The sequence below is a fragment of the Thamnophis sirtalis genome, unplaced genomic scaffold (genome assembly GCF_051295495.1).
Source record: "Thamnophis sirtalis isolate CommonGarterSnake01/CBP01778 unplaced genomic scaffold, rThaSir2_p1.2 scaffold_12, whole genome shotgun sequence".
NCBI lineage: Eukaryota > Metazoa > Chordata > Lepidosauria > Squamata > Natricidae > Thamnophis > Thamnophis sirtalis.
Window position 1 is genome coordinate 20,744,887 of NW_028261392.1, and position 8,562 is coordinate 20,753,448.

The 8,562-nt window shown below is 44.9% G+C and overlaps 1 long non-coding RNA gene across 1 annotated transcript; it reads left to right on the forward strand.

Moving 5' to 3' along the window:
* Positions 1–244: 244 nt before the first annotated feature.
* On the forward strand, positions 245–4,582 carry LOC148043267 (uncharacterized). The gene is made up of 3 exons (XR_015698178.1): positions 245–420; positions 2,648–2,807; positions 3,553–4,582. It is a non-coding gene; the product is annotated as an uncharacterized LOC148043267 (long non-coding RNA).
* The last annotated feature ends 3,980 nt before the right edge of the window (positions 4,583–8,562 follow it).

Genomic DNA, 8,562 nt, shown 5'->3' on the forward strand with positions numbered 1-8,562 from the left:
CCTGGCGAATCTAACAAAAACAACCCGCCGCCAGCGAATGAGCCGCTAACGGGAGTGAGCAAACACAACAGGAAGGGGGGGAGGGGGCGGGATGCCGAAGAGCCACCCCGGGCATCCCCCTCCCCTCTCTTCTCCTCTACTTCCCCCCCCCCCCCCCAATCCTCCTCCTCCCCTCGCGCAGGAGCGACTGCAAAGCCTCGCTTGTATGGCCGGGCGCGCAAGGAAGTTGGTTCGGAGAAACGCAGCCGATCCGAGTCCTTTTTCCCCCCCGGTTCTTTCAGAGCTTCTACACACTCACACCCATTTTTTGAGAGAAAGATGGGGCCGTTTCAGATGAAACTTTGGTTTGATGCTCACGTCGAGAGGCGGAGGAAGGCGAAGCCTCAGCCCGGCGGAGAAAGGCTGTTGTGGTCCTTTGGGGTAAGAGCAACAACCCTTCGCGATTCCGGCGGTCCCGCTTTGTAGCTCTTTCCGAGGAGGGGAGTGGGGGGGAGCGTTTCGAGAAGGCGCCTCCGTCGGGGACACGTGCGTGGCAGAAAGGGGGGAGGACCGGGGGAAAAAACTTCTCTCAGCCCGGGTTTGCGGGTTGCTTTGCTCAGCCGGTTTTCTTCGGAAACTCTTTCGGGGCTCCTCCATGAGAGAGAGAAAGGAATCGTTTCCAGCGGACCGAGGTGTTTTGCCAGACGCCACGCTCCCTTCCCCGGCGTGAGAAAAAATACCCTTTTCCCACGCTTCCCACGGGAAGCCGGAGGGACTATGGGCCATTCAGCCTTAAGAGGTCGAAAGCGGGAGAGGAGGGTGGGGAAGGGGTGCATCGCAGCGGGGGGGAGGGCGAAAACCGGCGCTTTCGTCGAGGAAGCACGAGGGCAACACCTCGAGGCCGAGCTCTCCTGAAAGCCCCGCCCCCTTCCTCCCTTCCACCCCCGTCAAGGAGAATCCCCCGAGCCAGCCAAGAGATGCGGCTGAAGACGAGCCAGGGGGAATGAATCAGGCTCCCGCCGTGCGCGGGAGAAGGAACGTAAGAGTAGCGCTCCGAACAAGCAGTAGTAAGGGGCGGAGCCTCGCCGTTTGCTTGCGGGGGGCGGGGCCGCCTGTGATTGGGCGGCGCGGCCGCTCGAAAGCACTTTGTTTTCTATGCTAATGAGGGCGGGGCAGAGGAGTGTGGATATTTACGTGGAGGCGGGAGCCACCGCCCTTCATTTTTTTTCTAATCCACATGGGTTTTTTTCCCCTTCCTCCCCTCCTCCTTGATGCCGCCGCCATCATCCTTGCCGCCGCGGTCTCCTCCCCCCTCCCTCCTGCTTCCCGCCCCTTCCGTGCTTTCTAAGAAGAGCGGGAGAAGGGGGTGGGGCAGGCGACGGTGGCGGCGGTTGGCTGCGGGTGAGTTTACGGGCTCTTGCCGACCTGTGGGTGCTTCGCGCCGGGGAAAAGAAAGACTGTGTGTGTGTTTGTGTAAGGGAGGGGGGGCGGCGGTTGGCCGGGCGCATGGCCGGCGAAGGGAGCTCCGTCCCTGCGCGCGCGCAAGCCGAACGGCGGCGGCGCCTCCCGCGCGACGAAGCAGTCGGCCGCGCGCACGGGGGCGGGCGGGGCCGGAATGAGGGAGATTTGAAAAGGCCGCGCGGCGGCCGCGGCAACCGCCGCCACCGCCTCGCTCGGGCCGGTAGGAGGCGGCCCAGGGCCCGAGGTAAGTCCGCCGCGCTATGGCGGGGAGCTTGGAGGCGGCCTCGGCTTCGACTACCCCCCTCAGAACAAAAGCAGCGGGCACATGGGGCACGGGGCGAACGAGCTTTCCCCTCCACGCGGGCGAAGGGAAGTGGGCCAGAGGGGGTGAGGTGCGGAGGGGGTGGCCCGTGAGGCCCAGCGGCGTTGAGAGCCGGCCGGGCCGGGGAAAGAGAAGCGGGAGGTCATCCGGCCCTCCGCGTGGGCTTTTGTTCTGGGAGGGGCGGGGGCGGTCTTCCTTCCCTGGGCCCGGCGGTCCGAGCGCCGGACCTTTTCGCCGTCCCGCGTCCCCAGCCCGCTCCCGGCCTTCGTTGCCGGACTGGGAACCACGCCGGGAGCCGGGGCTGAGAGAGTAAGTGCGAAGTCGCCGGCGGTTGCGGGGCCGCGGCGGCAGCGGCGCCATGTTGCCGAGGGGGGCGGGGCCGGGACATGGCGGCGGCTGCGCGTGCTGAGGCCGATTGTTCCTCACTAGGCCTCGGCCATGTGGGAGACGCCGCCGCCGCAGGTTGCCCGAGCGGGAGTCGGCGGACGGGGCAAAGGGCCTCCCCGACGAGCGAAGATGACCCGAGGAGAGAGGCGTGTGTTGGGACGCGGAAAGGAAGTACGAGCTCGGGCCTGGCCGGCGGGGGTGGAGGAAAGAGGCAGCGGGGTGAGGAAGCGAAGTGCGCTGCGCTGGTTGCCGTGCCTCTGACCTGCCGCCGCAGCGCCCCCTGGCGCCCATGCCGGTCCGGTCCGTCGCGCAGCACGTGCTGCTCCGGAGAAGCCGCGAGCCCGGCTCGGGGGGCGCCATTGTGTTTTCCCTGGCTGCTTCCCGCCAGCTCCAGCGGTCGCCTCCCGTTAGCCGGTTGTCGCTCGGGCCGCCTTTGCTCAAGTCCCCGTTGGTTGAAACGCCGCGAATAACTTACTTTCTTGTTTCTCTTGTCGTTAGGTGTGGCGCCTTCGAAGTTGAAAGGCGGAGGATGGAGGAAGAAACCCCGGTTTTCCCTCCCTCCAGCGAGAGGCTTTTACAAAAGGTCGACTGGTTTATCATCTCCTACGGCGGAGCAACTGGCAGTTGGATGTTTCGCCCTGCAAATTCAAGCCACGGAGTAAGTTTTCATTGCATCCTTTTGGAATTACTTGGGTGAAGAAAACTTGGGAGTTCTCCTTGGGAAACTGTCACTTGGAAGGCAGAGTCGATACAAAAAGAAATAGAAAAGTAGTACATAAGGGGGCATCCCTTTCTTTCCCTGTTAGTCACTAGCCTTAACTTTTTAAGTATGAGTGCCTGAAACTGCTTTCATTTTTACTTGAAAGAATTAAGTGTTGCATTCATGAGCCAGACGTTTTTTTTAATTGATGGGTTAATCTGAAATCTTTCCATATTCACTGGAAAGAATTGCTTATTTAGAAGCAAAAAGTGTTGATAAATGTTCAGTTATATGTGACACTATTGTTGAGAATAGAGTAAAATAACTTATCAAGACTGGTGGAAACTTAATGGCTTAGGCCTATAAACATTTATATTAATTTTACAATAATACAAATTGCAGTATTAAGCACTAGTTTATAAATAGGTTTTGATAAAGGACGTATATTTATTTTGGTCTATAACTTTGATCATATTTTTATGAAACAGTGGTTCAAAAAACCCTCATAGTTTGACCATGTAATAGTCAATAGATATCAAGTTCAATTATTCAAGCTTTGCTAGTTAGATCTATAAAACTTTTTGATACTTCTGCTGAAGATGTTAGATGTACCCGGATATTTTTTTTACAATGAGTGATGAATTTTATGTATTTGTTTGCTTATACTGAAAATTAATGGAAACTTTGATTTTCTTTTTGTCAGGTGAAAAAAATGTTTGAAATAAGAAGATCCTGGTCATGTTAGAATAATGTCAAAGTGCTTACAGTGCAGGTAGTGATTTATAGAACCTACTGCAGTGAAGGCACTTGTAGCATTATGCTGGCAAGCGCCTCAAAGCATTTGAGAATTTACTCCACAGTGGCTACGACACTAACTGCTTTTTGTTCTAAGGTGCATCTAGTGCAGATAGTGAAATAGATTAGCATCTACTGCCCTAAGTGCTCCTTCTGGCATAAGAAGTTGTATTTTCTCCCAGTCACTTAACACAGAAAGTAAAATTTAATAGTGTCTTGCAGTCTTCTGTTAGTTTTGCATAGTTGCACTACAGGAAGAATGTAGTTGTGCAAATCTATGCAAAACTGATTGTGGCCTGTTATTATCTTCATGTCTATATTGTGAGTTAATTAGGCTATCCTCCACTGTACAAGTGATTCTAAATGGCTCCTGTAGCACTAAAGTGCTTATAGTGCAGGTAGTGTTTCATAATCTACTGCATTAAGAGCACTTAAAGTACTACTAGCTGAAGAACTTCATATCCTGTTTTTCCCTGTTTCTTCTTTTAATGGCTGTTAAACACTGTTCTCTGGTTAGTTTTGCAGGTTTGCATCCAGCTGTATGATACTCTGCTGTGCAAATCCATGCAAAACTGACTGTGGCAGTGAAAAGGCAAGAAAGTATACTAATTTGTACCCCTTTCTACACAGGTTGGGATCGGTTGCAATGCTGTATTAAATCTGTGGTATTGCACTTGTCCCGGCCTGTTGAGGTTGGTGGGGCAAGAATCTGCACACAACTTAAGGTCCCTTCTCAGTTAATTGTTTGGGAGCAGCAATTGCACTGGTGTAGTGATCAATGTAATTCTTTGCATCTAAAATAATTTTGATTAAATGGCACAATGATACTGTAAGTACTTTTTCTTCCACTGTTGGCAAAATGAGCTTTTAACATATAAAGCAACCCTGTATAACTTGAAGTATTTTCAATAAATCACAAGCTTTAATATTAATAAAAAGGTTGTGTTTTGTGATTTCCTGAAATTAAAGTAATATGTTACTTGCCCCCAAAAGTAGTTGAAGTAATCTACCCAGCTGTTTTTCTAGGTCCATCACAGCATTCTCACATTATTTTTGTAACATTTAAACATTGTGAATAATGCCATCTCTTTAGGTCCTTTTAAAATAAAGTGTAAGATAGAAATTGGTATCTCAGTATATTAGTACATAGTGTTATGATTCCTTATTCCATGATGCATGAAAATTAGAAATGGTACACTAGAAAAATTACTCAGAGGAAAATACTGAGGAAAAGTGATTTATTAAATTTAGTAGAAGGTCACACAATTCCATAAAGATGCTCAGTTATCTATAAAACAGAAAAAAGTACCTTCAGAACAGAAAACACTTGGGTTAACTTTTGAAACTGGGAAGAACATCCAGCCTGACCAAAGACCTGGGAGAAAAGCCAGGTTTTCAGAAACTGTAAATAGCAAGCCACATGGATGTTGATGGGGTAGTGCAAGAGAAGATATCCTCCTTATGGGTCCTGTCAGATTGTTGGAAGTACTTTGAGCCAATTATCCTAATATGAACAGACTTGGGAGTGTAATTTTAATTCCACAAAAGAAAGTGATGCCTGTTAAAAACATTTCCACCCTTCAAAATGATATGGAGAGAAATTCAAAATCTCAAAATCTCCCTTTCATGAAAGCCTTTTATTGATTACTGGTAATTATAAATGAAATTTGATAGGGGTTGGGTTAATAGTTCAGATTTAATGAAATATACTTTACTAAACATAGTTTAACTTTGAATCGTAACTTAAAGAGTTAACTTGTAGGTAAAGTCTGGTTCTTAAAGCAATTTGTATTACACATTGTCCTAAAATTCAATTCTGGAATAGTTTGCTTGGTTTTAGAATTTGGACAAATGCTAGATAGCAGAATGGAATTGATGATGCTAAACAGGGTTGGGCCTCATTAGTCCCTGGATTGGAGATACTTATGAAATTCCAAGGCTGGAAGTAGAATTGGAGTAAAAGTCGAATATACAGGGAATAGAGTGGAATTCTGGCTTGTCAAAAACTTCAATTAAGTTAATATAAGGGTATAAAAATGACAATATAAAAGTATTGGGAAATACAGCATTGTTTTGGCACTAATAAAAATAGATTCAGTTAAGTCATAGGCAATTAGACTTGCTTTGGATATGTATGATGCAATAATTAAATGGTCAATTGAAGTGACAGGTAATTTAACAGGGTATCAAAAGATTGCAAATCTACAAAGACAACTTAAAATTTCTTAGCAAGAACTACAGCTTTGTGATGAATGTCCAGAAGCTAATTTGCTCACAGGTCAAGATGTTTCCAAGAGAGATCCAATCCAAATATTTGTAATAATAGAAACCTGGCATAATTTGGTAATAGTGGATAAAAAAACTATGGATAATGATGTCACCTGGGTTGTACTACATGAATCGACTGAAGTCACTTTTTGGAAAATGGGATAGTATGGCAGCCACAATATAAAATACATTTTAAAAATTCTCCCAGGAGAACTTGAGTTGAGAATTTTAGGGCATTAGAAGGTGAAACTCGAGGATTTGCAGAGAGGTTGGCCATGGGTTTGCTATTTTGGGGTGTCATAAGAATATTTGAACAAAATTCCACATTTACTGTCAGTTTTCTCCCATGAAGATGGGAGACAAGGTGAACCTAGTTATTTAGAACAGTTATTTTCTTTCAAGATCTTAATAGCTTTTTAAAGAAGTAAAACATTTCATAGGGATAATTATGTAGACATGTGGTTCCAATGAGATAGAGAGCACCTGCAATTTAAAGTACACTAGAAAAAGTTTTAACTTGGTAGGAAAAAGACAATTGGACAGACAAGATATTTTTGAGCAAGGCTGATGATTCTCTAATAGAGATGTCATTAGGTTACTGCACCTATAGATTATTTCAAGTGAGTAGCCAATGGACAGCAAAAAATATTGAGATAGGTAATTGGGTATATTAACAGGCCATTTGAGACCAAATTAGTGTAAACTGGGAGAGTGAATGGTTGATTTGTAATTGATTACTGGGTTCAGATAAATCAAGGCAAAGATTATGTGATCACTTTTTGATTAGTATCTTTACAGTAAAAAAAATAGAATACATAGCACATAGAATAATAAGGTTGGAAGAGACCTTGGCGGTCTTATATTCCAGCCCTTTGCTTGAATAGACCCCATATAATTCCGGAAAATGGCTGTCCAGTCTCCTTGAAAGTCTCCAGTGATGAAGCACACACAATTTCCAGAGGTAAGATGTTCCACTAATTGTTCTCTCTGTCGGGGAAAATTTTCCTTAGTTCTAGGTTGGATCTCTTCCACCAATTGCTTCTTGTTTTCTACTCAGGTGCTTTGCTCTTGTGGCAGCCCCTCAAGTACTGAAACACTATTGTATCTTCCCTAGTCCTTCTCTTCATTAGACTAAACGGATCTAGTTCTGTTCATCCTACAGTTTAGCCTCCATCCACCTGATTTTTGTTGCTCTTTTCTGCACTCCTAGGGTCCCAATATCTTTGTATAGTGACCAGAACTGGATGGAGTATTCTAAGTGTGTGCCCATAGTACAGTATAAAGAAGCACTATCACTTCACGTGATTTTGAAACTATGTCTTGATGCAACGTGCATTTTTGGCAACTCAATGAAATTTCATTGGCCAACCAGGGAATCACTTTCTCACTTAGCCCTCAGTAACTGCCAATATACATTGCATAGCTCACTAGTCTTTCCACCCTTGATCCTCTCATGACTTAGATCTAGATCCCAGCCTTTTCTCACCTACCACCACAACCACCAATCTGCAGTTATCTTCACTTCTTAGAACAATTGTATTTCTGCTCATACCCAAATAAAAACCCCTGCATCTTGTGTTTGTGTGTTTTGTCAATATAGAAGTTAGCACATCTGTACTACGTTATTTAAGAAAAAATAATCAAGGTCATTTTTAATTGAAATAAATTTCCATAGTAATGGAAACAATAGTTAAGCATGCTTTGAAACTGGTCTACAGACTGTTCAATAAAGCACTTGGCCAATTAATTTGTTAATTAGCTCTAGCAAGCACTGAGCAGGGGCTACCCTCCTATTTTTGTAGCAAAAATAAATTAAGCAGGTTTTTTCAAGTTCCATTTTCCTCAGTAATGGCACAAGTTGTTCTGATAATACATGAATTTTATTCTGACAGAATGAGCATTTTTCAAGTTTGAAACAATTAGCATACTATTGCATGCACATATCAAGTGTAATATTTAATGTAATAGTTTAAAACAAACATTAATGGACAGATTAATATAAAGAAACTTTTAAAACTATTTGTTCATTTTAGGAATGATGCAGAAACAAATATCACCAGCTTTGACAATAGCCAAAGTACCAGCAGAATGTTTATTTTTAAAGCAAAATTTCTTCTATCTGCTTAAATAAGGTATCCTAGATAGAAAATATCAAATAATCAGAATTAATCTTGGACATTTACTGAATAGCCCTTTGCTCACTGCGAAGCAGTCTTTCTTTGTTTTTGGCCTACAACATCTTTGTAAAGTATGTAACAAATGTGAATATTAATGACTAGGATTTTCCACTTACATACGGTTAATGCAGGAATCCTCGTGGTTAATTCTGTCTCATACTTAGACTGAGTTCCAATGAAGTCTGAGACATTCAGCTCCTGTAGTAATGTTTTTGCACTTACCATAGAAAAGGACTTTGGTTCCAATGACCAGCATATTACTTCCAAAGTAATTAAAAGCTACTGTTTTCTATATTTGCTTATTCTAAGTTTCTTATATTCAGTGGTACTGTTTATCCCCCAAAATAAGACCTGGTCTTATTTTCTTTTGGGTTTGAAAATAAATCAAGTGCTCATTTTCAGAGTGGTCCTATTTTTTTTTAAACGCAGGAGTCGGCGAGCATGGGGGCCAACGGGAATGGGAGTGCAGCTGC